The following is a 20,827-nucleotide window of genomic DNA, read 5'->3' on the forward strand; positions in this document are numbered from 1 at the left end:
ACCAGTACACCCAGTGCACTCGGTGAGGCCTCTGCTAGCCTAGCTGTGGTGGCATTTGCTCCCCTTATCATTTCTGTCCCTCACGGGGGTTTCCACCTCCTTCCCCATGCAGCAGATGCCATTTAGCCCAGGGGGTGCTGCAGAAAGGCGGCACAGCCATCCCATTTCTGACAGGACATGGCAGGGGCAGGGCCAGCTGCCATTTGGGAACCTCGCTGTTCTCTCCCCTCAGAAACAAGCCCCTGTGATGGAGGGAAGTGGCTGGCGTCTGTTACAGTAGCTCTGATTGGTTGCTGGTCCCCACAGGGTGGGAATGTGAGAAAAGTAGCCAATCAGAGCGAGTTTTTCAGCGAGCTTTGCTAGGCAGCCTGGCCCCTGTAAGAAAAGGGCCTCAGAAGATGGCGGCCAGGGAGCTGGAGGAAGGTCTCCATGAAGTTATGGACCTTCATTCCTTGCAAAGAGAATAGCTGAGCCTGCCTGGATCTACGAGCAGCAACACACAATCCCTCACAATACGCATGGCGGCCCTCCACGCACCCGAGCGCCTGTAATTAGCCCATTTTTAAAAACTGCTTTGGCTTCATATGCTGCCACGGTGTGTGCTGCGCAGCCAGGCCGCGGGTTGCTGCAGGTGGGCCTGGTGAAATTGGGTGCTGGTGCGGCCAGAGTGACAGAGGTGAGGAGTCATTGCAGACAGACCCCTGCGTACCACAGCAGTACCGAGGCTCTGTGCCAGGCCAGGGAGCACAGAGAGGCAGTGGTCCCCCTCGCCTCACTGCCAAACACAGGCGGCAGCGGGAGCAATAAGAAAAATTTAGGAATGTGCAGACAGGGTGGAATAACAAGGATTTTAATGTGAAGTGTTTCCTATTTAGTATTTGCTCTTCTGCATCCTCCTGAGCTACCAGTTATTTCCAGAGTAGTTCAGGAATGGGTATCTTTGCTCTGCGCCCGAGGTAGATGTCTGATGGTAGGCAACTAGAATCATAGTCTTTTATTTCCATGACAATCCAACAATGAAAAGTTTCCCCGCTGCCTCCCCATGAAATAAAGCGGAGAGACAAAGAGAAGTGGTCGGGCAGAGAAGTGAAAGACCCTCTCTGGAGCCAGCGTCATTTAACAATGATTACTTTGCAGCTCCTTGCCCAGCAGAAATGAGATGGAGGTGCATTAGGGTAAGAAAGTGATTACACTGCCTCCCTTTCAAGCTCTAGACCAGTGCTGTGACTTGATATGGTTTTTATCAGAGACTGCAATGCTGCATTACCAAGTAAGCAGTAAATTATGTCAAAATCAATTATACTACCCCAAGCAGAGATTCTGAGTCGAAAATGAATGGGTCTGGGGGTGGAAAGAACAGACACTGCTTATGCATTTTGATTAGATAGCTAGCTATCACCCTCCACGAGAAAAGAACAGCCAGCAAGTCATAAGATCAGGAATATTAGGTTGACTTTATCACACCTTATATTTTATGTATGTTTTACTGCAGCCTACAAAAGGAGTCCTCTAGTAGGAGTCCTTACTAGAAGTCCTCTAGTATGATACAAGCTTTTCTGCTTTTAAGTGCTTTAATCCAGCTTCTGAAAAAAAAATATTATATGACCTATATATAGAGACAGACAGACAAGATATTCACTGTGAACTTTTCTGCCCATAAAGCATATGGATCAATGAATCTTTATTTCTAAAATTCAGGGTGATCAAAAGAATAGATTTATGTTGAAAAAAACATTTTGTTGCAAATTGTAGTGACGTTTGCATGGAAACGATCAGACAAAAATCCCTCCTGAAATTGTAATGGATGAAAAGATTCTTGTGACAGTAGATTACTACAAACAAAAACCTAAGCATTTACTGCCAGCCTGCTAAACAGAGCAAGGGGAGAATTACACAGGCTGACATTCAGAGTCTAGTTAGAGGCCTGTAAGCTGAAGTAAGGATAGTGAAAGTGAAGATCACGAGCAGTGCTTACATTTGATGACTGACATCTCTGGAGAGAGTGAAAAATAATCACTGCCTTTGGCGCTGTGGGGTCTGAGAGGGATGTGTGCTAGGATGCTCTCATCATATAACAGGGCATCTGATCATTTTTGCACAACAGATTACCATTCAGGCAGACACGTTACCCTGCAATTTAGCTCCCACTGATTTTCCTCAAGTACCGTTGAGGTATGTGAATATGGCGAAATGCAATGGAAGGCAGAATTTGCTTCCTCAGATATAAATATATGCTATCCCATTGGACCTGTTTTGAGTTCACTCCAATTCTAAAGTACCCCTGAAAACCTGCTTTTTGAAGAAACCTGAATTTGTTTTCATTTGATTTAAAACTTAGTTTCTAATAAGCAGGCAAAGAAAATGAAGTTCTATACCTGACTCAGTTCTCTATAGCAAATGAGAGGCTTGTTTTCATTTCTTCTGTGATGGGATACAGCATGGGTAATTTTCATGACTGAGCCACTGCCTTCATGGGTGACACTACTTTAATCATTGTGTGCTTCATTTTCTCCACCTGTAAAATGGGTAGTGTTATCTTCTAAGGTGTTTTTAGATCTACTGTAGTAAAGAGATATTTTAGAATTTACCATTGGAATTGTAATTAAATAATATTGTTGATATTAAATTCAGATGTTACCAGACCTAGCTATGTTAAACCTAATAAAGATGGTGCTTCTCTATAATGCTGTCAGAACTTTGCTGGAAGTACAGTCTTTAAGAATGTTGCCTTCCTAAACACTTCGGAGCACAAGATGCTAGCAGTGTCTGTGCCATGCTCTAGCAGTATGGTTTACGGAGCAGGCTAGAGCTTGCATATTCCATAATCCATCTTTTTTGACTGTGTCACAAGGATGTAGGATGTATTCATGGTGTCTTCTCAACATTTACAGGCAACCTTAGTCTGTTGATACCTACAATCACCATCTTTCCTGTTGGCACCTGATGTCATGGCCCAAGTCAACTTGTCTTACAACAGCTGCAGAGTGGTGCCACAAAAGCAAACAGCATATATGGTACCAGTCCCTCCACATTACAGGTATGCACATGGGCTTGTGTTTGGGCACAACGTGGGCTTTGTTCCAAGGTAATGTTCTGGCATGACAGTAATGTTAATGAAGACAAATGTGGACTTAAGCACAGGTTCAAACCGTGCTTAAATTGTGTGACATGTATCCAAAGTTCCCAACTACCTCAGGTGAAAATAGAGGCATTTATGTGTATGCTTGCCTAATTCTCTTGTGATCTTTTTCTTAATCGTATTGTCTTGAGCAGTGAAAAAAATGTCATCTTTCACTCCTGAGTGTGACGTTCAATAGTCATATGTAGGGGTTGCTAGATGCCCTACATGAGATGGGAATTCCCATATTGGAGTCTCAAATCTTGTGTCCCTTACTGAAAGCAGATGGGATATGGTTTTTCTTCTTTTTCATCACTTAGAACCGGGGAAACTGAGGACGTTTATAAAGTGGCATGAATCCTCTCAAGTCTCTGTCCTGCCACTGATTTAGATTTATGTATCCTGGATAAGGGGCTGTAGGGCCTAATGCCTGAGTTTGAGTTGTGGCTCTGCACATCTATAAGACAGTAGCTGCACAGTGTGAAGTGGGGTCTTGCTTTCTATGGAAGAAATCTCCACCTTATTCAAACCTGGGTTACTCTCCACTTGCTGTTCCTATTATCCAGCTTGTGTCTGTCCTGTCAAGCTGTCAGATAACCTGATCTCTTTGTCTCTTCCTGACTGTGAACTGCAGCTGGGCTAAACACAGAGCATTTCAGTTGTATGCAGAGGGCATAGAAGTGTCTGTCTGCTCACAGGCCCAGCAGAAGAAGCAACTAGAACAGGAACCCCCTTCTATGCCAGATGGAAGTGGGAGAATAGAAATTCTAATCATATTGCTCTCATATTTAAAGTCTGGCAACATCAATAGCAGGTACAATAACCTCTTTCTTTGGGGCTAGGATGGGTAGTTGTGGGTGTACACCACCACTTGGGGAGTAAAGTGTGATTGAAGTTGTCACTGAGAGGCACTTCATCCTTTAGAAATGCTAGAGCTCCTTCCTTATGAAAGAAGGTACCTGGGTGTAGAAACATCATTGTTATTGCTGTTAGGTAAAACTCTCAAGGACATTTCAATGGTTTTCAAACCCAGATTTGAATGACAGTTGTAGGGACCTAGGCTCTTAAGCAACATCATTGCTTCTGAAAATGTTATGCGTTTTTTCATATGTTTATAGCTTTTGTACATGGGATTTCTATGTGGTGCTTTTATAACTATCTGTCAAGATATATTTTACAGTATAATTCAGAAAATTTTGCTAGTTTGTATGTTATTTAAATACTTTCTGTCTTACCTCTTTCTCTCTTGCATCTTTAAATTTTCTGCATATTAGAAAGCCTCTTCGGCCATTCAACACACAAAGTCAAAGTTTAAAAGAAAAACCAACAAAGCAGGGCCCTCCTCCATTTACAGGCAAGCTTCCTCTAGTGTTTCAGAGCTCTAGAGGAAAATAAAGCACTTGAATGTAATGGCATACAATTCCATGCTCAAACGTAAAGGCACTATCAGAGTAGTGTATACAAAGTGATAGTGTAGTGTCTGTTCCCTGAGGAAGAGTAGATAAAGTAATCTACCAACACAAATGGACTTCAAACAGTAGTTTTCAGCTAACAAAAACAAACACCACATCCCAGATTTTGAAAAAATTAAAAATTCTTTGCACTTCTCAGCTTTCCCCTAGGAATATTCTTCCTTCCTCTGAGTTCCATGTTGTCATGGAGAGTGATGTGTTAAGGTCTGTGAAACTGGCAGGCTGCTTACTTTCAGTGTTTTCATCCACAACTAATGTCCACTAAGCTAAAGGAGGCTTTGTTTTCTACTGTAATAGCAATAACTTTACAGTGCAGAACTGACTGCAGAGTAGGAAATGTAGGCGTCTTTCCCTGTAGAGTACATATTTCCTCAGAGGCTTGAGCTAAGTCTTTCACTGAAAGCTCCTGGGTTTAAACATGCGAGTACTGTGGATTATTGAAGAAGGGGCTTTTTTCAAGTTAATTTTGGATGAAATTATTGAAGGGGACAACCTGTAAAATTCGTGTCTGTATTTGACTCCTTCCACGAGTAAAATGTCTGGAATATTCAAACCAAGAATTTGATTTGCCAATTGCTTCCAATGTACAATTTCAAATCCAGGTTCAGGGAAGAACCAGAAGACTGTTTGTAGGAAAAGGTCTGAAAAATAATTGTGAAAATGGAGAATCAAGTCAATACCAGAAAGTTGAGGAACAGTTTAGCTGAAACTAAAATGGCACGTAAGATACTGGAAAGAAGGGATAGCAGAAATTAGCAAGAAAATAAGGAAGGCTCCCTACAGCTACAGATCTTTGGTTCATTTTGCAACAGATTGCTCACAGGAACAATTCCAAAGTAACTACCATTACTTTAAGATAAATCTTTGGTATATTATCAAATTCAATTATTATTTACCTTGTTTGCTGTAATATGCATATCCTGTTTTCATCCTGAATTTTGTGGTGGTGAATATCTTAAGAGACAGTGTCTTATGAAAACAGCATTTTATGTATTTATTAATTTAACCAAGGGAAGGCTTCTTTGCTGTCACATAAGTTAAGAGCAACATTGAACACTTTAATAAAAAAATGATTACAGAATTTAAAACATAAAGAATGTATCTGTATTGAGAACTACACGGTATCTTATTTGAATATGTAGCTGACAGAGTTGGCACTGTATACATATAAAGAGGCAGCATAAATTTGATATTGATATAGATTCCTTCAGTCCTCGGTGTAAGTACATGGACACTATAATCCAGTTTTTCGGGGTTCTTTAAAGAAATACTAAAAATAACCTAGTTGTAAATTTGTAGGATCAAACCTCCAAATCTCCCAGCTCTTGACTGATGATATCAAAGAGTTTGTAGAAACTAAAAGGATATTATTTACCTAATATTTTTGTAAAAATGTTGTCTTCTCCCTTTTCAACTAGTATATACATTGCTTTTGATACATGAAGATAATGTCATTCAAATTAGACACATTATGGCAGATCTGGAAAAAAATGTGATTGTTTAGAGGAAGGACAAAGGAAAAAATCAACTCTTTTAATTTACAGTATTTGCATTAAAACAATGGCAATACACATCACTTCTGCAAACAGTGTAAAGGGACAGAAAGGCACACTTTACACTAGATTTACTGGGTACATTCCCATTGTTTACTAATTTAAGATTTTCTTCCTAGACTTGGTAGAGAGGACTGATTAAGTTGTTTCCTGTGCTTATGCAAATCCTCTTCACAGTTGTTGCATTTTTGCAATATATATATATATTACCACTCATGTGAAAGCCTACTTTGTGTGGATTCTAGCACATAAACAGTTATGCTTGGTTTTTGAGGGTTTGTGCACACTGTAACTTTTCTTGTCACGATGTCACTTCATTTTGATTCCTTCTGGTCCTTATAATTCCCCGTCATTCAAGGCTTTGAAATGGGCAGTGAATGAAAATCTGCAGAAACTTTTTGTCTGATCATACTTGGCTGGTCATAGGATAAAATAGCACTCCGAACTGTGAATGGATTGCTTCTCTTTGTTTCTTAGCTTCATTTCAATCAACAGGAAATTCCTTCTATTTCTATTAACAGGTATTATGTTTTAGTAGGAGATAATGTATATGTAACATTCTCTGTGATGAGAATATACCAGCAAGATATTTTTTCTTTCACAGTGTCTTGATAATAATTAATCTATACTGTGCTTTCTGTACTAGCTATTACACCTTACAAGTATTTCAGGATAAGAATGTATTCCAAAATCAATAGCTATGAATCTTATAAATAGTGGAAAACAAGCAAATACATATTTGGCTATTTCCTCCCCTGGAAGAAATCAAGCTAAATTCCACCCAGAAACCATTAGGTCAGCAGTTTGTCAATGTAGGCCTAAAAAAAAAATAAAATAAAATAAAATAAATTGAAATTGTACATAGCAGTTTAAAAATCCTGCAGATTAATTTTGACTCCTTTACTCTGCATGATTTACAAATTAAAAAGAGACTGTAAAAGCTTTTGACACTCAGTGTATGCTATTCAATCAGAATAGAATTAATTGGCTTGGAGGGAAAACAATTTACTAAAATAACAAGCAATACATGTCATCAGTGCAGCGACTGGGCCAATCCCAGTAAATCATTGCTGGGATCTAGCCACTGCGCATAAGTCAAAAGTGCTAATCAGAGAATTTGCAATAGCTTTTGTATGCACTAAAGATTTGAAAGACCCATCTGTCTTCTTGAGCCTTATTTGCTGATGCATATTTTCCTAGGTAGCCTTTAAACATGGAGTAAGAATGAATGAGATATTTCAGTTCTATGAAAAGCATCTTTTCAAGGATATAGAGCCAGAAATATTGACCTACAGCATCTTTGCATTAGTTCATAGGGGATGGAACTGACCTTTTGGACTGCTAAAATGTTTGGTTTATTTGAAGGGATTTTCTTTTCATTTATTTTCTTTTTTTGTTTGTTTGTTTTTTTCCCATGCTGACATGGAAATACAACTACCTTGAGTCAATGTCTGACTTTGTCAGGCAGAAGATACTTACATGCGTTTCTTCCTGCATAAACCCAAGCACTACTCTGTTCAGCCGATGTGACTGATGGAAGAAAATACCATAAAATAAAGCAAGTTGGCTAGTATACGCAATATGGCTAGGTAATGTAATGCTAGGACTGGCATAGCTTTGGAGAATGGCCAGGCAGTTACAGCAGAGAGTCTTGACACTGAAGTGGGGATGGTAGCAAAACATAAAAACAGAGGCAGTTACAGAGAACTATACAAGAGAGCAGTGTCACCAAAAGAAAGTGAGTAAAAAGTTATTACTATTTTATATTAAGTACAAACACTCTGATCATCTCCCACCATGGAGCCTGGCATGAAGCTGGGAAAAGTGCACATGCATTGGTATGTCTATCTTTTCTCTTTGCTGGACATGACCTACTGATTTTGTAAGAACTTAAAGAATCATAGAATAGTTTGGTTTGGAAGGGACCTTTAAAGGTCATCTAGTCCAGCCTCCCAGTTCCCAAGATTTGATTTCTCATACCTCACTGCACCTATATTTTGTTCATGAAACCTCTTTTTTTTATTTTATTTTTTCCTTCTTTCTTTTCCCTTAAAAGGGGAACTGTGTAACCTGTAGAGAAGGATCTCATTCATGTTTGGCCACATAGTCAAAATCAGATTTTTATTATATTTTCCTATATTCAACATTGAGAGCCCTGAAAAGCCTGAAAGAGCAAACTACCTAGACAAACGTATGACTGCGTAACCAACTTTCTGGCCTAGTAACCTTGACATTGTTCTTTCAAGGTACTTCACAGATAATGACTGAGTTACAGCAACTGAATGAGAGAACAGCCTCTGCATGTCAGAATTATACAAGTATCACATAGTACAGAGTATCGTTGCACACAAACTGTGGTGCCAGATACTTTAATAATAAAAATGTAAGCCATAGATGTTTCCTGTGGAATAAGAAATACTATCATTTTGATGCACAAAGTGTAAGAAAGGACTGATATTGGAGAATTTTCATCCAGTTGTGGTGTTCTCTAGACTGGAGGTAGGAGAAGTAAAGAGATGCTTATATGCAATCTTTGCAGTCTTTGGTGGATAAAGCAAATAAGAAAATCAAAACTCTTTTGTTTATACTTGAGGGTAATTCAATTTCATCTCATTTGGAACATGACAGAAAGATGAAAACTAAAATGAAAACAGCTTTTGAATTAAAGACAATCTTTTCAAATCAATCAACATTAAAGAAGAAAGGAATTGGAACAATAAGTGAATGACATGCGCTATTGCTTGGAAACTTTTGAAATCTTAGCTTTGTAAACAAAAGAAAATCTTCTATATTTGTGTATTGATGGGACTAATTTCATCACTTACATTCCCTGAAACCATAATACACAGGGTGACTCCAGTCATATTCTGTTCATAAAGCTGTTTGAAATTTACTCCCATCTTTCAGTATCTGGCTAGTCTTTATACACCTAAATATTCTGTTGTCTTTGTTAACAGAGACTATCTATCTGATATAGAATTTATAAGTAGTTCTGCTTTCCTCTTGGTTGATGAACACTGACCTATGAAGTGTTGCAAAAGTGTCCTTGTAGGTTTATGGAAAGAGTATTCAGCATGGACAGAGCCCAGTAATTCATCAGAATTAATTTATGTACCACATCTCAATCTCATAATCCAATTGTTGGTAATATAAATGGGTTTATATGCAATTTTGTGGAATTTGGACAATTAATTAAGGAACTTCAAAAAACCCCTGCAAACTAGTCCGTTCTCCACTACACTTCCCTTGAGAATGCATTAAATTAGGTGACAATAAGGTGAATGTACAGGTCTTGTACATAGTTGTTTTCTCTCACTTTTACACTTGATTGCATAGTAGAGTAAGTTAAAATGGGACTAACTAGAATGCATTAAATGGGTGGTTTGTACTTCATCATTTCTTTTATGCCACATGTCAAAGTGCAGTTCAAGTATGTGCCCATGCTACACTCAGCTCCTACAATATTCATATACACATACAAAATGTGTCTTCCTGAAAGAAAGTTCATCTGGAAACACTCATTAAATTCAAGTGTTGAGTATTACGGCTATTTGTGACATTAATGGTATGTTAAGATGTTTTAGTGCAAAAGACTTTAATTAAAAAAGATCCTCTCTACTTTTTCTGCTTATCAACTCTCATCTCTCACACTTTCCCCATGCTGCTTGCTGCAGCTGACATCTTCTCTATTTGCTCATAAATGTCTCTGTGGCCTTTGTGCTCTCCCCTCCACTATTCCTAAAGCTAGGAATTTCTTGCCCGAAGTGAATATTGCTCCTCTTTCATGTGTTTCTTCTATGGTTCTACCACAAAACAGACAAAAATTAGCTAACTTTAAATGGCTAATTGAGAGTCATTTATAGCCTGAGGGACTGATGTAGAAAGACTACTTTCATACATTTAATCAAAACCTGATTAAAATATATACGAATACAAAAAGGTTTATATTAACTATCTGCTTTCTTTCTTCACTCATTATCTTTTGTTTTTTCTAAGATTTCTTTGTGGAAGGGGCCATATTTAGTTCTGTTATACAGCATCTGGTACAACAGGTCGGTTCTTGTTTGGATTTCTGGGCTTTGCTATAGTGGAACTGTAGGATGAAACAGTAAGGATAAAGTTGTCTCCTGTATTATACAGTCATTTTAGGCTAGCTCTTATTCCAGTAGAAGTCAGCAGAGTAAAATTTAAGCTTTAATGAAATATGTCACAAAGTCCCATTGATTTTCCTTTTTTAAATAAAATAAAATTCATCCTTGAAGTTTTCACTACCTTCAGTGAGTACAGTAAGTACTTTATGAGCTATTTCACCCCAGACACTTGAGTCTCATACTCAGCCAGGTAAACCTGACATCTGATCTGCAATACAATCCTAACACAATGTAAAAAAAAAAAAAAGGTGAGAAATTCAACAGTCACTTTTTCATTACTGAAGCGCTTTATTTGAATTTCTGCATTTCTCCATTTTCTTTGTACTTCCACAGAGTACACTGTGGAATATTTTTTGGAGTTCTAAACATAACTGCAGATTTTACATCTGTCATTGAGTAATAGCTCTGATGCTTAATAACCATGCTCCATTCAGGAAATATCCATTATTCATTTCCAGTGTACCTTCTGGCTGATGTACTGAATCTACCTTCTGTTGGAGAGTTTTCTACTAGACTGAATTGGCCTTTATGTGGCAGTGCCTTAGTACCCAGGTTTTTTAGTTCCAGCTTTTGCTATGTTCTATGTCTGTAACTCCACTTGACATCAGCCTAAGTCTTGGGAATTTCCAACAGGAAATGCTACCCCCAGTATGATCAGACACACTCTTGTTTGTCTGCAGTTGGTGTTTTGTTTTGAACACCAAGCATTCCTCCCTTCATATATCTGAGAGTATTTCAGTTCTGTGATTAAGGCTGGTATTAGATGACCTTTACTCTTCTTTCCCTTGCTTTCCTCTTAAGAGTTAAATGAAAGCCTTCCGTTCCTCTACAGGGTACTTAGAACTAAGGCACTATGGCGCTAGCAGCAGGTTGGTTTCATTACATTGATAGGATACATGTGCTGTTTTTTATCTCTAGCATTTTCTCAGTAATTCAGCACTTTAAAGTCTCAGCTGTCTACCGATCTGCAGACAATTGTTTGGTGTAATACTATCCGGAAAAAGCTGATAAAACACAGATGTGACTAGGTCTCTGAAATTTGTGGTTTGCTAAGTGGTTTTTTTTCTTTTTTTTTTTTTTTTTTTTTTTTTGCCATTCTTGCCCATGGCAAGTTAGCTTCCCTACCAGGCATGAAGGCACAGACTTTTATTAACATGTTGCAACAAGAAGGTAATTGCTAAAAATTAAGGAAGTTAGATGAAATATAAAGCAGAAACTTTATAACTCTTTTCCCTATTTTTCCTCATAACCCTTGGCAACCATCTCTCCACATTTTGCCCAATGCACATCCATAATAGTTTTCTTTTTCTAAGCATTCACACTAATGTGCGGATTTCTGGCAATCGTACACAGATCCATTTTAAGCAAAATGTTTTCTAGGCTCTTTTATGCATTAAGAGCCAACAGCTTGATTTTTCAAAGTGGCTGAGATTTTACAGCCACAGTGAGGCTTGTCTAGATAAAAGATTTGATTGTGCTTGAACGAGATTGGAAGCAATCTAGTTAGATGGCAGGATGTTACCATCTCTTAGTGGTTAGTGTTTAGACAAGGACAAATTATATTCACCGTAGCATCAGCTGAACACAATTTTTCCTGGCTTCCATTGACCTCTAACTTGTGACTGGCCTCCTGTCCTCTCACTCAGTTATCACAATTCCATTCAAACACAACCACATTTTGTAATGTAGGCAATCCGTACTGACAGCGTAAGAAAGTTTGCACGTGCTCAGTTCTTTTACAAACTGGCCCCCGGCATCTTAGACTTTTCTGCATGAGGGTGTTGCTTAGACGTGTACTGTGGATATTTCTTAGCGTGGTAGGCTTTCATTCTGATTATCTGAATTATGTTCTTAACTCCAGTGGTTAGTTTATGAGTATTTTTTTTTTAAATTGATATAACTGGACTAATACAACTTTGAACGTGAATGCAGTTTGTTAGCACAGTGGTACTTTGTTTACTCATGTAAGAGTAACCACTGACAGTTAAAGTAGCACAGCTCTTTCCCTCCTCCCAAAGAAACTCAGTCTCAGCAGGGTGGTAACCAGTTTTACTTAGAAGAGACTCAGGCTCTGGGTTCCAAAGTAAGATGAGAATTTCTGAAGACTCTGAATAGATGGACACATCCAAAAGAAAACCAGACTATGCTGTAATACTCCTATTTAGCTGCAGAGTGTGGGGGAGGGAGAGAAATTTGCAAAAAGGTGCTGATTGACATCTGTCTGTATGATAACTACACACAGCTTTAGTGATTTATGCGCTAGACAGGTTTTCCATTCCAATTCAAATGAAAGGCCATCTTGCAATTAAAGGCTCAGTTTGCAGTTCCTGATTTCTGAAGGAAGAGGGCGTTTCTATTTATTCCAGAAACATTTAGTGGTTACATGCATGGCTGGCAGCAATTTCCCACAATGTGTAAATTAGTCAATCCCAAAGTCAGTAAACTTTTGCTTTGAAGTGGACATTAATGAAGTGCACCATTAGAGCCTAATGATTGTTCACATTTGTATTTTAGGGGCCCCTCTTGCTTTTGATGTCTTAGTGCCTTGGTTTCTTGACTTTAGTTATCTAAATGCCAGGACTGCTAAACTCCTAAGAGAACTCAAAAAAAATTTAATGAAAAAAGTTAGTACTGGCCTGACTGATGTTGGCACTTCAAAGCTGGAACAGACTAAATTGCTGTAGACTGCTTAATTCAAAAGTGCTCCCTTGTGGATGACAGTGCATGGTGACAAAGTTCAATTGGCAACAGGAGACAGGCAAGATCAAAGACCCTCTATTGTAATAGTTTTGTTCCATGAAGAATTGCTTATTGTCAGTAGTTTTTCAAGCCTTTACTGGCTCCAGCTTCATATCAGGATTCCCTGGTTCAGAACCAGCTTAAATAAATAATTGTAATTACAGCCTTCTGATAATACATTGCAGTTCTAAATGCTGCATGTTGTGTCTCTCCAAGGTCCAAAAAAGAAAAGTGTGTGTTAGGAAGCAGGACTTGGGGGAGAACCTCCTATTTTGGAACCTTCTTTGTTCAGAGGGATCCAAAATTCAAAGTACCACAGAAAGTTAATGCCATGTTAGCAGCAATTGAGACTCGCTCACGACAAAGCCACACTGCCTTTACTATCAGGGCAATGATGCTGCGTTTTCTAGTGTGCCTCACCAGTCAGTCTGGTTTAATATTCAGTTTAAGATTAAACTGAATATAGTCATGTAAACCACGCTTTCTCTGTCTGATTAAGGCACAAGTCTGAGTGAATTCTTAAGAAATGCTGAGCTTCATACTAGCAATGTTAAGGCTATAGAAATCTCAGAAATATTCATCATTCACAGCATTCTTTGTTTTCCTTTCCTGACACATACACTTCCAAAAAATATTATTTTCTTTTCCAGTCAGAAGCAAAAAAAGAGGCCATATCTGAAATTATCCAGTTACACTGGAAATCATGTTCATTTTTAGTATTTTTGCTATTGGTTTTTTTCCCAATAGTGTTCACCATGTGTAAGGAACTGTTGAAAGACAAGAAAGGCACCATCCCTCAGTAACAGTATTCAGGGATGTTGTCTCATAAAATGTACATGGCATTGTTAGAATTGCTTGTCTTGAACTAATTATGAAAACATGTTTGGTGACAATTAAGGAAACCACTGTGTGATCATTTTCATGCATCATATTGACAGAAGTAACTTCTATTTTTTAATAATCACAAATGACAATGGTTTTCATGGAAAATTTCATCATATTTAGCACAAGATGACCAAGTAGAAAGGAAGGATGAGCAATTACAATTAGAAAGGAAGCAACAAAAATAAATGCATTTCAATTAAATCACATATGCAATGGACTCAGATCTGTTGATCTTCTGATTCTACTGATAATTTTAATTTAAACAACCCAAAAGACAGCATGCTTTTCCAATCTTTCCTTAAAACTCATTTATGAAGAGCATCAGAAGTGTGGTTGGGTTATTTCTTTCTTCTTTTTTTTTGGCAAAGTCTGAAAAAGCATTCTAAACAGGATTAGAAATGTACTATGCCTATACAATTTAGCTCTAGCAACTTCACGGTTGTAAATTATGATGGAACACATCATTAGCTGCAGACTTGTATGTTCTCCCTTAATCATGCTGAAGTACACATGAGCCCCAGCTGAGCAATTATGAATAATTAAATCAATTAGAGACAGCCTAACACCAGGTCTTGTGGCTAAACTGGTGTCAGCATCCATAATATTTTAACAGTAAATGCAAATGTGTGCATTTGGGTGGAGGGAAGGAGGTGGACAAAGGCTCATACAAATGCCAAAGCATGTTGCTTAGTGATGGCTTTACAATAATATCATGAAGATTATAAGCTGCCTTCCTAAGGAAAACAATGGTAATGAAATTCCAATAAAAAAATTTTGTACAAGGTTTAAAGCTTAGAATTAGTTAATTAAAAAAGGATAAAATGCAAGGCCTAAAAAATATGCTGAATAAATTAGGACCTACATTCAACCAAAACCAATACTTTCCTTCATGAATTGTGCCTAACCTCTTTTCTTTTGGTACGATAGTTTTCTGTAACTTGGTGCTTAAAGCAAATAAATAAACCAGTGTGCCTCCCTTAGAACTTTGTCAGGAGAAAAATTACACATTTTTTCTATGTTTTTTAGAAAGGGAGAAAAATCTGAAGAAAACATGGAGATTTTGCAAATCAACTAGACAGTAACAGCAATATTTCATACCTTGTAGAGCAAGCCCAATGTGTTTGCTAACAGAAAGACAGGTTTTAGGCCTCTCTGCGCTCTTTCTAAGATATGGAAGGTGCGAAATGATCCCTTTATTCTCTCACCACAACCTGCTGAAGCACTGTTGTGCAATGATCTGCTCTTGTATGCCAACCATCAGATGTGGTGTTTGTTCTCCCACTGCATCATGACTGTGCCTGTAGCAGGCATTGAGTGCTTCTCTTACTACCTCGTTCCTCCCCAGTGAGGAGGAGAGAACAATTTTGGCTCTCTCCCACCTTGTCTTCTCATGCAGGGAAATTATATATTTCCCCTTTCTCTAGATTAACTACAGACCAATGAACAAATTCGGAATTGGTATCTATTTAGAAGGCTTGTCTCTTACATATATGTTTGACTTTAAGCACACATTTCTAGTCTATTCACTGAGGTCCAAAGCAGCTCCTTACAAACCTTTAAAAGTGCTCTCCTGACCTAGAACACAGTTCTGTACAACAGTAACAAGCAGTTATGTTCAAGACTTAGTATCACCACCCAACCACAGAAGCCAATAAAGCCTGAAAGGAAGAATTAGTTAATTTTTTCTACAAATCTATCTATTTCATTAGCAAAATGACTTACAAGTAGTAGTTGCTATAACTGATCACCAAGAGATTGTACAAATAGTGATTCTGCTGTTGTTATTAGTCGATTACATTATAGGAGAATTTAAAGATTCATTATAATTTCCATTGCACAAGCATAAATGAAGCACCTATCCTGCTTTGAGAAGGCTCAAGTTATCTTGAAACACTTGCCAGTTGTTATCACAGGAAGCAATTTAATAGGAAAGTGTCTAATGATTATAGACATATTGAAAGATAATCAGAATTAAAAATATTTAATGTATATTGTCTTTTAAGACTCGCTGAACATATAAATTGCATGGATACACTCAATTTGTTTTAAAAGATAGTTATCTGCATCCCACATGAGGTCTTTGAGTATGTTACAAAAGCGATGATTATCATCCTTATCACAAAGCCTATGCAGCAAGTCAGTGAAGGATCCAGAAATAGAATCTGTTTCCACAGTGTCAGCCCTCTGCTCCATCTGCCAGGAAGCTCTGCTTCCTTACCCCCCTGCAATTTGATCAGTATTGAGTAATTCTCATATTTTGTGGTGTCCATTGTAAGAAACAGAGCTTCACACATGTGCACCACCTAACTCAGAAGATCATAGTACACGTGGAAAGTTTTTCCTTCTCCTTACTTGTGGAGAGTAAATCAGTTTCTCTGTAAAAAGCATAAAATCCTGGACACTGTTTCACTTTTGACTAGGATTTCATTGTGAGTATTTACTATACAAACATATGCACAGTTATGTCCCAATCTTGCTATAAGATCTGCTAAGAAAACATTTAATGCAGGAATCAAACTAGAAACTGTATGATAAGAAGAAAATGTCAAAATCACTAGAGATGGTATTTCTTTCTCTCTTTGAGAGAAATTTCTTCTTTTTGAGCTTGCCCATACGGTTGTACTAACCAGCGTTTGTAGTGAAATAACTCCCCATGTGAACTTTCTCTTCTGAAATAAGAGGTTTTATTCTAGAATGATAACTCTTATTTAGAAAAGTAGTGATTGTTCAATGATTAAATCACTTTTCCGCTAGAATAGACTACCCTTGAGTAGCCATTCTACCATAACTATTTCAGTGGTTTTCCTATGTAGACTGGCCCTGCTGGAGTTCAGGGGACTGGAGAGGTTCCAGAGCAAAAGCTAAGACTGGAAATCTGTGGAAATAAGGCTGCAGCTACAATGACATGGGGCTTTTCAAAAAACGTACCCTTGCCAAATTTCTTCTTCTGCCTCTTCACCCTATGGGAACTAATTAGCCTCAGCAGTCTAAATTCACGTAGTCTTCTGAGGACGCACAAAAGCTGCTGCAGGGAATTAATGCCCCCTTTCAGGGGGTGGTAGCATTTTATACTTACTGCTTTTGCAGAAGGGCAGATGAGAGGAAAATGTGATTCAGGATGCCATAAAGCTCATTATCTCTGCCAAAGAATAAGACCCCTTAAACATTTGAATTATTATGCTGCTTTAGTCTGACCACAAGGCGATGCAGAGGTGCCAGAAATGGATCTCTGACCTGAGCACTGGAAAGACTAGTCAGCGTAGTGCACCGGTACCTGAACTGTTGCTGCATAAGCTAAGTCAGGTAGAAAAACAACCTTACCCAATTTGCCAGGCACTTGGCTAAGTAGAATAATCCTTGTGTAGGTGAACTGGCACGACCACCAGCAATACCCTGCACTAGATAGTCCTTTTATTTTCTCAGGCTAGTAGTACTTCCAGGATCTTTTCACTCCTCTCCCTTATGTGGTGTAGACATATTTTGCATGAATCAACTGGCAAAAAATTATATGATGATGACAAGCATCTGAATTTGCAGACCTTACATATGTAATTCTAGTCATTCAAATAATTGGACATAAAATTCCTCCATGGAACTGGTTTGATGAGGCAGGATTACTTTCTGAAGGACTGGCAGATCACTTTCTATAAAAGAAAGCAGAGATACAACTTCTGTGGTTAGCGGTCACTGCAGAATCAGATCCAGTATTTGCAATTTACCATTTCCATTATATATTTACAATAAAAGACTGCACTAGCTTGAATAAACAGTTTGAATACCAGCTCATTTTTATGTTGATCTTGATATAGGATAAAAACATAACATAACATAATATAATATAACATAACACAACATAACATAACATAACAATATAACATTTTTATATTATATAATGTAATATATTTTAAAAGTCTAGTAAGCATTCCATTTTGTCTGTAAAACATAACAATATAATATTTTTATATTATATAATGTAATATATTTTAAAAGTCTAGTAAGCATTCCATTTTGTCTGTAATGTTCCAGTACAAAATAATTTGTGAGATACATCAAAACTGCTTTATTTTATGCTAAGTATGATGCTGTATCCAGAAATTCTTTGAGAAAAATTCGAGCCCCAATAAAATCTGTGGCATAACTGTCAAGGACTGAAGGAGCCAGGGTATTACAGCATTATTTGTGTAAGCAGGATTGTGAATTTGTTAACATATCTTTAAAAACACATTTTAAAATGATCACGATTAAAAGATTACAATGTAAATACCTCTTTACTAAAAATTCATATTACAGGGAAATAAATCTGGAAAAACAAAACATTAAAACTGCCCAGCTATAGGAAAAAGGAGTCTGCCTAGTTTTGTTCTTCTACATTGCCATTAGGGAAAAAATAATACTAGAAAGAGAACTCCTATATTAGGCTGTCATTATTATTCCTTTAGTTGTTCTTGCTGGTGATTAAATAGTCAAGGTGAACTGATTTCCTGAAAATAGCAAACTTTTTTTCCTGAGCAAAAAGAAAGGGAATAAAATAAAACTAAATTTAATCATGTTTGGATTTTGTATTTGTTTGCTTTCAGTTTGTTTTCCCTCAAAATATTTTCTTCCAAATGCATTATCTTGTTTCATGTTTTGGCAATCTGAGTAACTAGTGGTCTGGTGTAACCTTGTTCATGCAAGTTTTAAAAGTTTTAGCCTCTGTATGTGGAACAAAGTTTCCTCAAATCCAGAACCAAGCCCTAAATTACTGAATCCTCTGGAATTTTGATGAGATGTGTGAGTGCACCTGTAACCAAAGTCCCAAGAAAGTTTTATGAGTTGAGGAATCATTCTCTATTCCTCCTTTCTCCTCTGCTGTGCCTTGGGGAAAATAAACTCTGTTTCCTTATTGTTTGGTGCAGTATATTTTCTTTCTCTCCTTTAAGTGCACTGAAGTGGTGGTGAGCCAATATTCTTTTCTGTTTTCTCCTTGGCTACATACTCCTTGGGCAAGAAATATGGGATATTTTCCTGTCATCTAGGATCTGCCTCATGAGGACACGCAGATCAAATATGCAGCTAGTTCAGTTTTATATTTGTAGCAATAGTTTTTATAGAAGAAACTTTATTTTTCTGCAAAACAGTAAGGTAAAATCTGATGATGATCTTAAATCTCATCTTCAATGTAAAGCATGCAGATTTGAGTGCCTTTTGATGGCTGATGGGTCTATTATCTTCTCTGGAGTCACCTACTAAAGTTAGACTTTTTCGGATCAATCTTCTGTTACTTTGCCTTGCATAAGCTAATTAATTTTCTTGCAATTGGGAATACCTGTAGGCAAGCAGAGCTTTAAAAAAGGAAAACACATTTACTTTCTCCTTAGTCTTATTTTAAATTTCTATAGCCTGTTTCATCCCAGTGCACTTCACAACCATTTTGCAATACTATTTGGAGTCAGAGATCAAGTTGGAGATAAGCAGCCATTCCATCCAGGATAAAATGGTGCATCAGAGTATAGCAGGATATCTTAAATCTGTTTTCATTCTGGTTTGGGGGGTTTACTCTAAAGCGGTTTTCTTACTGAAAGCCAGAATTAATCTGAAATCATTCTCAGTACACATCAATAAGTGTATACAGAGTATGAATCACTATGTGAAGGAAATAGGCATCAGAATGAGATGAAGGAATTATGGTGTTTGTATAGGCACTTTTTACAGGCAAATCTAGAATCCCAGTCAGAAACATTAGTGCATACAGACCTGTGTTCAAAGAAATTCAGACTATGGTCTGTAGCATCAAATCTGGATCCCCTCTACATGAAGCAGGCTCCCAGAAGATGCTGGATGTACAAGATACACCTCTTCAGAGCATAGCACTGCAGTGGTCCCTGCAGCAGAAATGTCTTTTCTTGTTTGCGAAGTGTTTACTGTCCAGAGAAAGGAGTCATCTACTTTAGGAAGCTGAATTAATTTAAAAAAAAAAAGATAAATAACCAAAACCAGGAAAGCAGTTTTCAGGTGAGAGAGGAGGAACTTTAAATAAAGAGATATGAACAAGAAAAAAAAATCTAGGACTCTTGGCTATCACTGTAAATTGGTTTGCTTAACATCTTAATTATATGCAAAGTAATGGCAAGAATCAGATGGTATCTTTATTTTCAAATGGCATTCCAGTTTTTTACAGGCATTATTAATGTATCATGATTAGCTGGTCTGGAGGGAAAAATTGAGGATAAATTGTATGGTTATCAACTGCAGGTTTATTGGTCTGAGACTTCCACCACAGGGAGTGGCTGCTGTATGGAATTGATAAACGTAGAGATTTATAAGGTCAAGTTTTATGAGTCTACAGATTCCTTGTGGTGTATTACCACATCCTTATTACAAGCCCTTGCTGCTGTCCAGCTAAGCCACCAGAGGTAATATATTACACTTGCTTGTCTGTTCTTCAGGTTTTTTTCCAAAGGAAAAGAGGAACAGGTCAAAATAAAATACAGCTTTCTGGGACTGTATTTGCAGCTTCTTTGGGCTTTGGGGGCTGTAAGGCCAGACTGTCAGGAACTGGGGAGTCAGTCTTGAAAAGGTGTGAAAAAGTGATTGTTTGTGACATTGGGAGAAACATAAAGTGAAAATCTTAAGGAGGTAATGAATTTGTTTTAAGAAAGATAAAGAACGGTTGCATTAAATAGTGACATCTTTAGTACAAACAGACTCAGTGGCTTGAGTACAGTAAGATAGGTAAGCATAAGGTTCTCACTCAGCAGCTGATGTCTTTCTAAATGGGCATTTCTAATAATTAGCTAATTTGGGAAAATATGAAAAGTCAACAAATTACCTGATCATTCTAAGGTGTTGGTACACTTAATAAAGTTGTATATGTTGTCAACATTTGTAGGACCATTCTATTAACAGGATTAAGTTATGTGTCTGTGC

The sequence above is a fragment of the Chroicocephalus ridibundus genome, chromosome 5 (assembly GCF_963924245.1).
Source record: "Chroicocephalus ridibundus chromosome 5, bChrRid1.1, whole genome shotgun sequence".
NCBI classification, from domain to species: Eukaryota; Metazoa; Chordata; class Aves; order Charadriiformes; family Laridae; genus Chroicocephalus; species Chroicocephalus ridibundus.